This window comes from Chenopodium album, chromosome 8 (genome assembly GCF_948465745.1).
Source record: "Chenopodium album chromosome 8, dcCheAlbu1.1, whole genome shotgun sequence".
Lineage (NCBI taxonomy): Eukaryota > Viridiplantae > Streptophyta > Magnoliopsida > Caryophyllales > Amaranthaceae > Chenopodium > Chenopodium album.
This window is the reverse complement of record NC_137841.1, coordinates 64,059,337-64,076,857: the sequence shown is the minus strand read 5'-3', so window position 1 is coordinate 64,076,857 and position 17,521 is coordinate 64,059,337.

Below are 17,521 nucleotides of genomic sequence, written 5' to 3'. Positions count from 1 at the left end.
CTCTGGCATAAAGACCTACAGATGAATTCACTGACCACTTAGACAAGTTTAACACTATGATATGGGTGTTAGTAATTCCTAATACAGAGTAACCCGAGTTTGGTTCAGTTTTGGATTGAATTTGTTTTCTTTCGTATCCCTAGCAGCAGCATACAACAAGTCAACAATCTCAACACCTTAATAATCCCAATGCAGCAACGCTATCCCCAATTTTCTAATTTCACAACATCTCATACAAAAAATGGCAGAGGTAATGCCCAACTACTTCATATTTGCAAGATAAAATCTCTAGAAAACTTTTTAAAGATGGATTTTTTGTGCATTTCTAAGCAGTAAGCACCCTCTGAACAAAGCTTGTTAAGGGGTAAAGCTAATCTTAAATTCTCTAGAGTTGATTGAAAGTCGGGCTCAATCGCTCATAGAATTAAGATTGGGGGTGTTTTGCATCAACCAGCCACAGAGATTGCTTATTTTTAGAGGCAAAGTAGGAGTGTTTAGTTGTTTGCTACGGAAAGGTAGGATTATTGTTTGTAAAAGAAAAAATAAGGGTAGGATGACTTCTTTTTCACATGACTAAAGAGACATTTGCCGAAGACATTTGGAAGTCTTTAACAGCCAAAATCCCAATATCATGAGGATCCTACGACGAACATAAGTGAAATTCATGTACATCTTACAACACATTTGCAGTGGTAAACATAAAATCTTTTCGGATAATCCAAGATGAAAAACTACAAACTGAATCTCATGCATTTTGTGAATAATAACTTTGGGACCTTTGTCCCAATTTACCTGCCCTCACCTTTTGGGGTGTCACAGCTTGCACCATTTATAATTTGGTAAATCTTCTCTTCTTTTTTGAGTAAAGTCTCACATTTATCCTTCCAATTTATCACAATACCTTTTCACTTTCTAAAATCGTGAGCAAAAATTAAGCAAAAAGGGAAAGGATGCGTATTTGCAAATAGGGAGCAAAATTACATGCTTCATTACAGGAGTAAGAAGAATAGCAACAAAACCTTTAAGATCTCCAACGATAATCAGAGTTCAGTTCAAAGCAGATGAATATAAAATCTACAAGGGAAATCAAGAGACAGAAATAGCCAATGTTGAAAAGCAATTGTCCTGGTGCCTAACAAAGCTTTGTTTTGTGTGTTTAAACACCATTATTACACAAGATACCAGCAATACTCATATGAATTTCCTGTATGGTCTCCCAGCATCCTCGTCTTGCATGTGCTGCACAATCATAATTAACAGTCAAGAAATGGTAATCACAAAATGCTACTCCGTTCATCCTAGTAATAAAAAAGCATCAAATAGATACAAACAATTTCTTTAGGAAACACTCAGATAACTAGGATTCTGCTCAGACATGGTGATTTACCAAATGCTAACTTAAACTAGATAACACTACGTGGAGTTCCCAAGAATCCCATCATATGATTACTCAAGAAGTGCACATAGAACAGCAACTAAACTACAACAAAACATTGCTTTCTTTGTTGATATACAACATTATCTGCAGTAAGGTTAGGGGTGTTCATGAGCCTAGCTGGCTAGTGAACTATTGCAGCTCAGCTCGAAAACTTTGCTCAACTTAAAAAGTTCATGAACCGGCTCGAAGTACTTTTAATTATTACTGTATATTTTACATGCTATTACCATTTCTTTAATTTTTGGAAGGAAAAAAAAAAAAAAAAAAAAAAAAAAAAAGACATCCTACTTAACATAGGTCAAAAAGACAAAAGCTATACATTCCTGTGCCACAGAGAGCCCCCATGGTAGAAAATAGCAAGAATAATTAACAACGTTGAAAAAAATTACAAGTAAAGCAGGCACACAAAACAAAACTTTTCCATTACCTTTTCCTAGCCAATATACGAAGTATTAGTTTCAGATTCGTGTACTGATAGTGTGCTGCACTTTAAATCCAATCATTTAACTTAATGCAATATCAATGAAGTTAAAGACATTCCCTTAAACAAGCCCTTGAATCTCGGCCACTTAACGAATCAGATCCAATAATATGCCTAGATGACTTACACCCATCCTATTACCAGTATAACTCCAACCACAAGCCTCAAATAGTCAAATCACTTACCTCAGAAGCATTTAAGTTACAGACTATAGAATACCCCTTTCATGTCTCCATCATGATGTCTACTAAAAGTCTAAAACCTTAAAAGCTACCAGGTCCTGCCCTTGCCATCAAAGAACCACCAGTTTGACTTATCTCCAGTCATATAGAGGAAGCTTAATAAGGCTATGATAATTCATAACTGTTCAACCCCTTTGAGTGCAAAGGCCTTTTATGAAAAGGGATATATAACAAATAAACAATAGAATTAAGCTCCAATAAGTCTAATACTTGGACCTGTACCCATACTCAACAATGTCAGACTAGTGACACTGACATTTAAAGGCTTTACATTTCCTTGTTACGCTTCGAGGAACATACCCACGTATCCATATAAGTTTGAGGCAAATTATAAACCATGTACAGCAAGGTAAATTCAAGAGTTTGAGTGTTAAGACATTCCAAAATTTCCAATATCCAAAATTAAAACATAATGAGAACCTTACAAATCAAATATTTTGAGCTGACACATATTGCCAATTGGATATATTAATGCCTTCTTAGGATAAAGTGGAAGGAGAGTCTCTTTGATATGAGTACACTTTTTACAAGTAAAAGGAACAGAATGAGTGTGTCGCAAAGAAAACTAGACATTTTAAGATTATATATTTACAAGTGTCATAGATAAGAGGATTAAACCTGTAACTTTAAAAGCAGCCTAGGGTCAGAACGAATTTCATCTAACTAAATACCCCTTTCCCAGTCCCTAGTTATCTGAGACATGGTGTACTAAGCAAAGGTTTGTATCTTGGGATTAATGAATGTTGCACCTAACCAAGGGAATGCTGAATAGAAACTATATAGTACTCCTATAAAGCATTAGAAAATTTGGTGGTCGTTCAGTAGTTCTCTTAGATATCGTGATGTAACTTTTCAAGTTCACTATTTGTTGTAGAGATAACCAATTGTATCAAACCCCTCTCTCATGTCTCATCTCCACTTCCATCTTAAACAGACACAATCCCTAGAAGCCCACAACCACTGTAAGCCTCCTTTAAAACAACCACATAACTCAACAAATAGGGAATACTGAATAGAAACTATATACTACCTCCGTTAACAGTTATTTGCAACAAATGGGGGTAGCACGGACTCCTAGGCAAAACTTTTAAAGGATGATTATTAAAAACTAAGGGCACTTGATTAACTATTAATCCTACCTAAAAAAAATAAACAAAAACCCATAATAACCACATAAGCCAAGAACCATCACCGACAACCACCAGACCACCACCGACAACCACCAGAACCGCCGACACTTAGAACCCAAACCGCCGAAACTCAACCACGAACCAGCCAGAAACACCAAAACCCAACCACGAACCCAACAAACCACCCACGAACCCAGCAAACCACCACGAACACATAAAAACCCAGAAAACCTCCACGAACACACCCATAACCACCACGACCCAAGAAACCACCACGAAATTCAATTAAATCGAAACCACCACAAATTAAATTTACTCCCAATTAAGCCACCAACAAGAAACCAGATCTAAAACCACCCCCACGAAACTCACGCCACCCCTACAAACCAGATCTGAAACCCATCCCCACGAAACTCAAGACACCCCCACGAACTAGAACTGAAACCCCTAAAAACCACCCCCACGAACTCAAACCCACGAACCAGGCGAACGCAATTCCACGAATTTGAACCCACGACCACACGAACCCAAATTGCAAGAGAAGATGGATGATTTTGATGAAGTTGAATGGTGAAGGAGATGAATGATTTTGATGAAGATGAAGAAGGGTGAGGGAGATGAATGATTCTGATGAAATGGAAGAAGGGTGAGGGAGATGAATGGTGAGACAGATAAATGATTTTGATGAAAATGATTTTTGGTGAAAATGATTACAATAATCAAATTCATTAGGTAAAGAGTTAAATCAAGTTAGTGATTTAATTAGATGTCTAAGTTGTTTAAGTAAGGGTAATATGGTCATTTAATTGGCAAAAAGTTACTAAAAGTGGAAAGAAAAAAAAATGTTGCACATAAAAGATAGCAACCGAAAATGGCAAATGTTGAAAATAACTGTTAACGGAGGTAGTAGTATAAAGCACTAGAGAATTTGGTGGTCATTTGGTAGTTCTCTTAGATTTTGTGATTTAACTTTTCAAGTTCACTATTTGTTGTAGAGATAACCAATTGTATTAAACATTCAAACCCCTCTCTCATGTCTCATCTCCACTTCCATCTTAAACAGACACAATCCCTGGAAGCCCACAACCACTGTTAGCTTCCTTTAACACAACCACGTAACTCAACAAATCCAAAGTTCCATTCTATTCAGTACAAATATAACATTTTAAACCTTATTCACTAGTGAAGCTCCACAGGTGAATGAACCTAAGTTCATTGATACAGATCAGCAATATACAGCCATTGCTTTTTTGAAGTTAGATGAACAAGAGCATAAAAGGCTAAATCGAGTTTTTTATAAACCCATATAGAGGTAGAAGGAAGTTTTTGCCAGAAGCTCATACCAAAAATAAGCGAAGGCGTTTGGATCAAAAGGTTAGTAGAAGGGCTGCATACAGTGCCCTTGTTAGCTTTAAGAGCAGGGCGATTTTACTCCCTTGAAATATAGTTCTTGCCCAGTATCACATTTTCTACTCCAACCCGAATCAGATAGAAGAATTTTGGAAACCAATTTTCCTAGAAATTTGACTCTAGCCAACCAAACCGAACCTACTCATGCTCTTTCAAGAATTTCTGGAATTCTAGCGACTACTTAAACCCAAAAACTTGAATCACCAAGTAAAACGCATTCAATGTCTTCTGGCAATTTAATAAAGACAAACCAACCTCGATTAACAACCTGAATCGAAACAGACATAAAATGTCATTTGATTCCCCTTTTCACCTCCCAAGCAAATACCATTGGAAACAAAACTCCAACAACATGTACACAAACACCCTACGGTAAAATACGCTACCATAGTCGGCTAACCTACTCTTGCTGATTATTAGCCCAACGAACAACCCCGACTAACAACTACCATTGGTACAAACATCAGAATTCAATTGATTCCCAATTCCACCTGCGAAACAAACACTAATCCAAACCAAACTCCAGCAGCATGTACACTTTCTCTTCAAATTACGAAACTTTTTCTCTATAATCCATGAATGCTACAGTTATTTCTTGCAAATCCCACGATTCCCATCACAAATTACATAGAACAACACAAGCTCAACGAAACAAACAAACAGCAAATTACAACATTTAAATTTAAAAACTGATAAAATCAAACCCAATTCATTTCAATCCCTGGATTTGAATTTGACCCACATTTGGTAAGATCCCAAAACCCTAATCCCATAAATCAGAAAACAAAATCAAATTGCAACAAATCAAATAAAAAATTCAGAACAACATCAACAAATCAAAAAGGAAAGAGAAAGAAGAGTTACGAATTCTCGGACGATTCCCTTGTAAACCAAAACAGGAAGAGCAATCCCGAAGATACCAATGAGAGCAAAATTACGACGAGTCCATCTGAAATTGTGCTCAAGATTTTCTCTAGCAGAACCCCATTCTTCAATGAATTTGTTCTTCGATGCTTCCATACCTCCCCCCATTTTTCTTCTCTTTTTCTTTCTTTCTCTCTCCTCAAATCTTTCACCACTTCTAGAGTTGAAGAAGACCTGCTATTGCTGAGTTCAGTATTGCTGAGATTTGATGATGGATTTGTTATTTGGTTTAAATGACATAGTGCAATAGGCCCAGTTGTTGTTGTGCTAAAAGCTCACCATGGGTTAACCCGTCGGAATGAGTCGTGTATTCGCGATTGAACTTTTACTTTTTTGGATTGGATTGGTTTCGAGTTTGACATGGTTAAAAATAATAACTTCATTCGTACTTCTTAACTGCAACGTTAAGGATTGTGCGTGAATAGCGCAAAATCTCAAACGTTGTGATTAGAAAAGAACGGAGGGAGTAATGACTCTTGGGCCTTGTCTAGTTCCCCTTATTTTTACTTATTTCAAAAAAAAAAAAAAGTTCAGATCAGATCAGATCATAAAAAATAAGTTCAGATCAGATCATAAAAAATAAGTTCATATCAGATCATCGTTTTATGTACAATTTTTTATCGCTAAATATCTCTAATTTCTTAATGAAAAAAATTATGAAAATTACATATTAATAAAATACACATTAATACGAATCTAACAAGATCTCACTTGATATATTTTTACTCTACAGATTATTGTACAATTAATGTCAAAGATTGGTCAACTCAGATAATAAGATCAGATTAGACCAGACCAGACCAAATTAGATCAGAGCACACCCATATCAGATAAGTAAAAATCAGGTGAACTAAACAGGGCCTTAGTTTGGCTGTGAAGGTCTTGACTTAACTTATACTTCCTATTAGGTTTGGGATAGGTTGGTTTCATGATTATTGATTGAACATAATTTGTTGGTTCAAAGAGCATATTTGAAATGATCTTATAAGGGTATTTTTAAGAACTTAAGCTGATCATATTTTGCTTGATTTGATCTATTATCAACATGTTTAGTTTCTTGGTAACTATTTGTTTATTATTTCGTCTGTTTCAAAAAAAATTTCTCCATTAGAATCATGACATTATTTGTAAGAAACAATTGGTCTTGTATGGACCCGGTCTACAATAAATTATTGTAGACCCAAAATTTGACACTTCAAATAATATAACCACATTCTGGATGATATAATCCCTTTTTTAGACAATATAATTATCTTTTTATGAGTCATATTTTGAATTATATAATCTCATATTAAACCATTTAATGAGATTATATAATTATCTTTAGGATGATAAAATTTAAAAATCATCTTGATGTAATTTACTATTTGATACTTTTTATAATGATGAAATCACTTTTTGAGTAATACATATACATAACAGTTTCAGGATGATATAATCACTTTTGTAGTAATATAATCACATTCCGTATGATATAATCACATTTGTATGGTATACTAGAAGGTTGGGTCGTCTACAATAAGTTATTGTATACCGGGTCTATTCTAGTCTTTACCCTTATCTGATATATATATATAGGGGGAGGCTCTCGTGAGAATTTTTCTTATGTGAGAATTTTTCTTATGTGAGAACACTCTTTATGTTCTAAATTTTTACTCGTATGTTCTAAATTTTAAATCAAATGTTCTAATTTAGTACTCACATGTTCTAAACCATAAATTAGTTAAGTTTAATATCATAAATTTTAAATAACTTGTTCCAAAATTTTAACTTATATGTTCTAAATTTTAAAATGTGTGTTCTAAGATTTTTAATTATATGTTCCAGATTTTAAAGCGTATGTTCTATTTTTTTTACTCATATGTTCTAAATTTTTTACTCACACTTTCTATATTCTATATCAGTTTGTTCTAAATTTTTATTCACATGTTCATAATCTTAAATTAGATGTTCTAAATTTTACTCATATGTTTAAAATTTCATAAAGCATATTTTATAAATTTTTAATCACTTGTTCTAATTTTAAATCAAATGTTCTAAACATATTACTCACATAGATGTTCTAAATTATTACTCAGATGTTCTAAATTTTAATTTCAGACACATGTTCTAAATTTTTATTCGTATGTTGTAAACTTTTACTCACATGTTCTAAATTTAAAATCAATTCTCATATAAGTATGAATTCTCACATATGAACCTATTCTCACCGGATCCCTCCCCTATACACACACACACACACACACACACACACACACACACACACACACACACACACACACACACACACACACACACACACACACACAACTCTTTTTTTTTTTGCTCTATAAAATAAGCCCAATCTATTAACTATTATTAAAACAAGGAAATTTTAGAAAATAACACCTCAAAAAAACCCAAATTTTGATTATAACACCACAATAATTTTTTTTTTCATTATAACACCATATAAAATTCCTAAAATTTGATTTAACCACCACATAATGGATTTGTAGATGAAATCCGTTAGTGGAGCCTGATAAGTGTTTTATTTGTCCACTTATCATGGTATTTTTAGCACAATTTTGTTGTCATTTTCCCCTCTTTATCCCCCTTTCCGACTCCTTTTTTTGTATGATTACAACTTTTGGCTTCCCCGTTCCTTTTTATGTGTGTGTTCGTGTTTGTAGATGCAAGGAGAAATTGGTCACATAGCATGAACATGAAGAACTATATTGGAAGCAAAGCACAAGAGGAGAAGGCGTGCAGCCTGTTAGGAGCGGGCGCTCCTGCCTGAACTGCCACATTCTGCCTCCCCTGCACTTTTAGGAGCGGGCGTGCACCTATATAGGAGCGGGCGCTCCTCCCTGTTTTCCTACAAACTGCCTCAAATTGCTGCAGGAGGAGAGGGCGCGCAAGATCCAGGAGAGGGCGCTCCAGCCTGAGGAGCGGGCGCTCCTCTATGTAGGAGCGGGCGCTCCTACATGCAGACCCGACTTTTTGGGCGGATTTTACAATGTTATTTCGGGGTGTATAAATACGACCCTTGGCTTCAGTTTTCTGCATCTTCTTCCTTGGAGAAGATCACCTTCTTCCCTTTAGTCTTCTTAGGCCCTTAACTCTCTAAACTCTTATTAATTAGCTTAGTTTCTCTCAAACTCTATCATTGAAGTAGATTAATTGAAGTTTGTATTCTTCCTTTCAACATTTTCTCAACCTTGAAGCTTCATTAGTAATCTCTTTCCTCTATCCCTTACTCTTTAATTTCAGTTTTTATTTACTTTGAATTGTTAATTTCTCTCTTGATCTTGCTTAATTGTTGTTGCATGTCCGATCTACCTTATTCCTACTACTCCTCTCAACTTGTTAACTTAATGTTTGAATTGGAACTTGTTGTTTTGATGTCCCTCACCATGTTTAGTGAGTAGTTTCTTAACTAGGGGTTGGATGAAGACCCAACCAAGCCATGGGTTAATTGATGTTTGTGTTTGCATGTTCATTTTGGGTTGATGATTGATTGTTAAAGAATTGGTTAATTGCATGTGTAATTGGATGGCCACTTATTGCTCATGTATTCACTTCTATGCTTGCATTGAAAGATGAGGTCTAGTTGTGAGCCATTTCTTGTATGATTATGCTAAATTCCTCTTGATTACGGTACCTCGTTTGGATGATGTAGTAGTCTTAGTTGCGGTAATTAGGAGAGAAATCCCAATTATTTGTGCCTTAGTACTAAGCTATCTCGAACCGATCGAAAGACAAACCCGAGTTAGTAGTCTACTTCCCATCGTTAAAACTTGGTTGGCCTATCTTGTTAGTCGAGTTTAGTTTAGGAATGCTTAGTGTTGTAGTTTCGAGAGAAGTGACCCTTTTCTTGTATGATTAGACCGAATTTCTATCTTGATTACGGTACCTCGTTTGGATGATGTAGTAGTCTTAGTTGCGGTAATTAGGTGAGAAATCCCAATTATTTGTGCCTTAGTACTATCTCGAACCGATCGAAAGACAAACCCGAGTTAGTAGTCTACTTCCTATTGTTAAGACTTGGTTGGCCTATCTTGCTAGTTGAGTTTGGTTTAAGAATGCTTAGTGTGGTGACTTCAAAAGAAGACAATGTTGAGTGCCCTCTCTATCATCCAATTTGTGTACATGCTTGCCTATTGTTTTGATCCATTGGTTTGGTTGGTGTCTATTCCCATTTCCCCCCTAGTGTTTGTCTCCATATAGTAGTTATTTAATCAAACCTCCAATTTGTGACCGAACTAGATTGCAACCGTTTCATACTCTCGGTGTACTCATACCCATTCCCTGTGGATACGATCCTCTACTTGCCCTAGACTTGTCTTAGGTTAGTTTAGGTAGAAATAGTGTTTGGCTTGAGGGTGATTGTCCAACGACCGATTATCCCTCTACCAAAATGGCGCCGTTGCCGGGGAATGGCGTTGAGCATTGAGTTACTTGTGAAACATGTGAGACTAGTTCATTCGTATAGATTTGTTTTTCTTTGATTTCTTTGACTAACTTTTTGTTGTAGGTGTTAGTGAAGAAACCAATCTTCGAATTTTCGTCAAGCTAGTGACGTTAAAGAAGCGCTCCCGGGAGGCAACCCGAGTATTTTTGCTTTTCCTCTAAAAAAAAATAAAAAAAAAATTGCTTTTAGAATAGTCCTCAATGAGGATATTGGATTGCATGTGATGGATATTTGCTTTCTTTTGGTAATAAAATTTCGAGCATGGTTTAGATGCCCTTGGTTGAACATAGAATTGGCTAGTTTAGGCTAGTGTGACAATAACCTTACCGAATGTACGAGACCTAAAGTCTAGGATTGTGGTAAGAAGGTTGTCGCCCATATCAAAGGAATTTGAACCCCAAAAGGTAGTAATTGATCCCATATTGTTCCCAAAAGTGAGGTTGTAATATTTTCAAGCCTACTACATTTTGAATGAGTGGCAAGGATCCTCTTTGATTTAGTACCTAGATCGACAACTTGAGTCCCAACTCCCAAGATCGCGGCCTAAACTACTCTTAGTGATTGATGAAGGTTGTTATGTATTGTTTATTCACAAAAAATTAAGGCATATCATTCTTGTTTTCTTAGTTCAATTTTTAATTTATTGTAATTAGTAGTTAGTGATGTAAATGTTCAAGTTTGGAAAAAAAAAAAGAAAGAAAGAAAGAAAGAAAAAAAAAAGAGAAAAAAAGAAGGGAAAGAAAAGAAGTGATGAATAGCCATCATCCTAGCAATTAAACAAGCTTGGGGGTGCGTTTTTATTTCAAGTTTATTCGTATTTTGCAATTTGGGTCAAAGTTAGAAACCTCTTTAGGTTTGCTCTTAGTGCTATATATCTTAGCTTGACTTTAATTGCAAAGCACTTCTAGTTTTCTCTATGCCTTAACTTTGTGCCGTAATCCTTGAGTCTTGTAATGTTAGTAGAGTAGTTGAAGCCATAGTCGGTGGAGGGAGTTGGTTCACAAGCATATGGAGAGGGTACTTATCATTGAGATGTCGAGTGTTCTAAACCTTCTTTTGTCTATTTTTCTTCCGGCTCCTTCGAGGAGTCATGAGACACTACCATTAGGGGGAATTTGAACTTTGTGTTGGGGACGCGGTAAGATTGGTTGAATGGACCAAAGTTGAGTACATTCGGGAAGGTTAGCTAGGCCTTGGCTAGTCATGACCGTGGTTGATCTTAGGCATATACCTCATGCTCGAGTTTTATTGCTTAAGGATTCTTTTATCTTTACATGTGCTTTTCTTTGAGCGGATTAATCTATTGGTTTCTTTTGCGCCAAGTGAATTGCTTAGGGACAAGCAATTGGCTAGTTTGGGGGAATTTGATAAGTGTTTTATTTGTCCACTTATCATGGTATTTTTAGCACAATTTTGTTGTCATTTTCCCCTCTTTATCCCCCTTTCCGACTCCTTTTTTTGTATGATTACAACTTTTGGCTTCCCCGTTCCTTTTTATGTGTGTGTTCGTGTTTGTAGATGCAAGGAGAAATTGGTCACATAGCATGAACATGAAGAACTATATTGGAAGCAAAGCACAAGAGGAGAAGGCGTGCAGCCTGTTAGGAGCGGGCGCTCCTGCCTGAACTGCCACATTCTGCCTCCCCTGCACTTTTAGGAGCGGGCGTGCACCTATATAGGAGCGGGCGCTCCTCCCTGTTTTCCTACAAACTGCCTCAAATTGCTGCAGGAGGAGAGGGCGCGCAAGATCCAGGAGAGGGCGCTCCAGCCTGAGGAGCGGGCGCTCCTCTATGTAGGAGCGGGCGCTCCTACATGCAGACCCGACTTTTTGGGCGGATTTTACAATGTTATTTCGGGGTGTATAAATACGACCCTTGGCTTCAGTTTTCTGCATCTTCTTCCTTGGAGAAGATCACCTTCTTCCCTTTAGTCTTCTTAGGCCCTTAACTCTCTAAACTCTTATTAATTAGCTTAGTTTCTCTCAAACTCTATCATTGAAGTAGATTAATTGAAGTTTGTATTCTTCCTTTCAACATTTTCTCAACCTTGAAGCTTCATTAGTAATCTCTTTCCTCTATCCCTTACTCTTTAATTTCAGTTTTTATTTACTTTGAATTGTTAATTTCTCTCTTGATCTTGCTTAATTGTTGTTGCATGTCCGATCTACCTTATTCCTACTACTCCTCTCAACTTGTTAACTTAATGTTTGAATTGGAACTTGTTGTTTTGATGTCCCTCACCATGTTTAGTGAGTAGTTTCTTAACTAGGGGTTGGATGAAGACCCAACCAAGCCATGGGTTAATTGATGTTTGTGTTTGCATGTTCATTTTGGGTTGATGATTGATTGTTAAAGAATTGGTTAATTGCATGTGTAATTGGATGGCCACTTATTGCTCATGTATTCACTTCTATGCTTGCATTGAAAGATGAGGTCTAGTTGTGAGCCATTTCTTGTATGATTATGCTAAATTCCTCTTGATTACGGTACCTCGTTTGGATGATGTAGTAGTCTTAGTTGCGGTAATTAGGAGAGAAATCCCAATTATTTGTGCCTTAGTACTAAGCTATCTCGAACCGATCGAAAGACAAACCCGAGTTAGTAGTCTACTTCCCATCGTTAAAACTTGGTTGGCCTATCTTGTTAGTCGAGTTTAGTTTAGGAATGCTTAGTGTTGTAGTTTCGAGAGAAGTGACCCTTTTCTTGTATGATTAGACCGAATTTCTATCTTGATTACGGTACCTCGTTTGGATGATGTAGTAGTCTTAGTTGCGGTAATTAGGTGAGAAATCCCAATTATTTGTGCCTTAGTACTATCTCGAACCGATCGAAAGACAAACCCGAGTTAGTAGTCTACTTCCTATTGTTAAGACTTGGTTGGCCTATCTTGCTAGTTGAGTTTGGTTTAAGAATGCTTAGTGTGGTGACTTCAAAAGAAGACAATGTTGAGTGCCCTCTCTATCATCCAATTTGTGTACATGCTTGCCTATTGTTTTGATCCATTGGTTTGGTTGGTGTCTATTCCCATTTCCCCCCTAGTGTTTGTCTCCATATAGTAGTTATTTAATCAAACCTCCAATTTGTGACCGAACTAGATTGCAACCGTTTCATACTCTCGGTGTACTCATACCCATTCCCTGTGGATACGATCCTCTACTTGCCCTAGACTTGTCTTAGGTTAGTTTAGGTAGAAATAGTGTTTGGCTTGAGGGTGATTGTCCAACGACCGATTATCCCTCTACCAGAGCCCATAACAGACACGTGTCAATAACTTATTGGTTTTAAAAAAAATTATAAAAAAAAAGAAGAAAAATTAATAAGAAAAAACCCTAAACAACCTAACCCAGCCCACTGCACCACCGGCAGCACCTGTACGTCCCCCACCACCAACAGCCTAACACAAGCCGTCGGCACCCCTGCCCCACCTAAACCGGCGAAACCCTCTCCTCCCCCTCCCCGAAAACCACCGCAGCTTCGCCTTGCCTCACAGCTCCAACAACACCAAATCGAATTCGCACTTCCCAGCCACCGGAATAGCTACTAGCGGTCGAGATCGGCTACTTTAGGGTCGAATTTGACCACTTCGGCCCTAAACCGGCCGATTGCAACTGGAAGTGGCCGTTTTCGGTGGTAGCTAGGGTAAAGGGAGTTACGGGCTGGGTTAATCGGTGCGTCTGGTGGACGATAGGCTTTTCAGGGTTGGTTAAGGAGGATGGGGGTGAACGCCAGTGGCGGGCTTGGTGGCTAGGCTGGGGTTGGGTACAGTGTGGTGCGTCGTTGTTCAGGTGGTCGGCTTGGCGGATTTCGTTAGTCGAGACTCGAGAGTGGTCGAATGGGGGAGCCGGCAGTGGGGGTTAGGGTGACGGTGGTGGGTCTAGGGGGAATCGGCACCGATGGTGAAGGTGGTGGCTGGGTTAGGGTTTTTGGGTTTTATTTTTTTAAAAAAAAAAATTTCATTTTTTTAATCCAATACATTACTGCCACGTGTATAATGTGGGGTCCATTAACGGTTTTTTGGATGGCGTTAGCAATAGGTGGTGAAATCAAAATTTCGAGGTTTTTTGTGGTGTTATTACAAAAGTTTTTTTGTTGTGGTGTTATAATCAAAATTTGGGTTTTTTTTTGTGGTGTTATTTTCTAAAATTTCCTTAAAACAAGGGATGTTATTAATTCCTTAAAGTGCCCTACGTGTCAAGCTCTCATTAAAAATTTTCCCTCCAAATTCACTTATGATGTCATCAATTTATTTACTACCTCCGGTCCAAATTACTCGCAACATTGGGGTATTATTTGTGAGATATAAAATATTCCAAAGTTGCGAGTAATTTGGACCAGAGGTGGTATTTTTTTTAATTTTTTTTCCCTTTCTTTTTACTTGCTAGATTTTAAGATTAAGTAGGTTTAAAACAAAAAAATACAAAAGTTTTTGGCATCAATATTGTTGTATACTCATTACTACTTGTGAATCTTTCAATATACAACAACATTAGATATTGATAGCTAATAATATACATTTTTTAAGTTCCACTCTAAACATATAAGCACAATAGATAATGAAACATTAAATGTATTTTGTCTAACCATCATTTTAGAACATTTTATATTAAATTGTATTAAATATTAAAATGCAACAATAAATAATAAACATTTTTAAAAAAGGACTATGTACATGTTTTTTTTTTTTTTTTAAATATTTCTATACCAATTTTTTATTTTTCTTTTTTAAAGCAAGCCAAGTTACTTTAAAATGATATCAACAACAAAATATATAAAAGAAATATGGAAAAATTACTTATCACCATCGTGTAACGCACGGGTGCTATACTAGTATTAAGGTATTTTGAAACAATTTTTGTGAAAGTGAATATTTTACTCTCTTGTAAATCAAATTGTGTAAAGATGAATATTACAAAATCCAATAGGAAAAAAAACTACAAAATCTCAGAACTCATCACAACCCAAAATAATCCAAATCTTCAACCTTAGGGCCTGTTCTCATACGTTTATTTTCTTTTCAGTTCAGTCCAGCTTAGCTCAGTTCAGTTCAGCTCCTAATTTCATTCTCTTATAAAATATTCATTTCAGTTTAGTTCAGCTCAGCTCAGTTCAGTTCTATTCAATTCAGCTGAGTTCAGTCTATGAGAACAGACCTTTACTATTCTAACCTTTCAATTGATGTCAACTCAGGTTTAGATACAAATTTTCAACAATTTCTCGAATTATGGTTCACAAAATATCAATTTTTCAAATTTCGCATTATTGTGTATTTCTTAATTATTGTGTATTTCTTAATTAACAACTAATTACTTACTAATTAAATAATATAATGCATTAATTTTAAACATAAGTCATTTTATTCAATTAATGTATGCTAAATTGATTATTACCAAGTACATTAGTTATATATGATAGGATTTAAGAAAGGGATTGTGCGGCGGGGCTGGGTAAAAGTAGGAGAGAGAAAATGTATAATAAAAAAGTTGAGGTTAACTATTGGGGTAAATTGGTTATTATTATTAAAATGGTATAAGAGTGGTTAGAGCATGCACAGCGGATAACCATTATGCATGGTTATTAAGAGAGAGAAACTAGGAAAATAATTAAAAATTGAGGAGAGAGAAAATTTTGGAGCAAAATTCTTGTAATCCGGTTATTGTTGTAACCGGTTATGAACGATGATTATTGAATTAAAAAACACCACTTTTTGAGTTTAAGTTTTGTCCTTGGTGATGTGGCACAAGGAGATTGAGACATCCATTTATTTGATGAACGGTTGAGATTTACTCTGAATTTATAACCGTTGTAATTTTTGTAACGACCATAATTTTTAAAATACAATTCTAAAAAATAAAATAAAAATACTATCGGCTCTATTTTATTCTCCTCTATAAAATGAGGCCAATATTGAAAGGGAATAATACTCTTTTGTTAATCAAAGTGAATTTTTATAAGTCATTTTATCTAATTAATGTATGTTAATAAATAAATATTAGTGTTGATTGAATATTACCAAGTGCATTAGTTATATATGATAGAATTTAAGATATAGATTGTGTGGTTGGGTTGGGTAAAAATAAGAGAGAGAAAATGTATAACCAAAAAGTTGTTGTTAACTATTGGGATACATTGGTTATTAAATAGATATAAGAGTGGTTATGGATGAGATGGAAGATAGAGAAATTAATAAAATAATCTATAACCACAATGGTTGTGGGCAACCATTGTGTTTACTCTTATAGGTGAGGTGGAAGATGGAGAAATTGTTAAAATAAGTAGTAACCACAATGGTTGCCCACAACCATTGTGTTTGCTCTAATAGAGATAAATATATGGGGTATTTTGACTTTTTATTTATGAATAAATAGGGATAATTTGGATTTTTCCACATTTTGTTATAATATTAGGGCATCTTCTCATACGTTTATTTTCAGTTCAGTTCAACTCCTAATTTCCTTATCTTGTAAAATATTCATTTCAGTTCAGTTTAGTTTAGGTCAGTCTATGAGAATAGACCCTTAGTCACTTTCTTTCCCTCTCCTGTAGCTACGTACTTCACCACCACTTTTAAGATTTCCGACCAGAATCGTTGTGGCGATTTGCAAAAGCCTTTCCTTAAGAGGTTAGTTTGGTCCCAGTTTATATGTTTTGCTACTATGATGTCTTTTGTTCGGCTGGCCGATAGATTGCGGAGGGATTCGTCATGGTCATAGGAGGGGAGGGAATTTAGAGAGAAGAAAATATTAACTACTCCCTCCGTCTCTAAAAGAATGATCCAATTGAGCAATTTTTACGGATATTAATAAATTAAGGGCGTATTCTCTTCCGCTTAATTTTAGTTCCGTTCAGTTCAGTTCCTAATTTCCTTCTCTTATAAACAATTTATTTCAGCTCTATTCAGTTCAGTTCAGTTCATTCCCAATCAGTTTAGTTAAGTTCACTTATTTTCAGTAAATCAGAAGAGGTCCTAACATTATCGTTTAAAGAAAGTTCTATATTAATCAGACACTCCGTACTACAAAGATTATAAGATGCATAAATCCATAATTTTGTCACTCTAAAATGACAAACAAGTACCTTAAAAGAGATGAGTCAATTGTTTTTTGAAATACGGATAACGAACATCTTCTCCCACCCAGTCAAATTAGGCCTTTGTGTTAATACAGTACTTAAAAAAATCCTCAAAAGATGTGCTATTAGTCCCTATTATTGAGTAATATTTTATCATTTATTTGCACAAAACAAGCTAACATAAATCCACAACAAAATCAAGTCAAATAATCCATCCCTACTTACAATAATTTAACCTGAAGAAATCCTCACTTAATTAATGTTACTCCGTATCACATACTTAATTGCATGAGTAAATTAGTACTCCGTTATATCCTTATAAATTACAGAATAGTGCGTAATAAAGTACTCGTATAATAATTAAATCTCATTTACA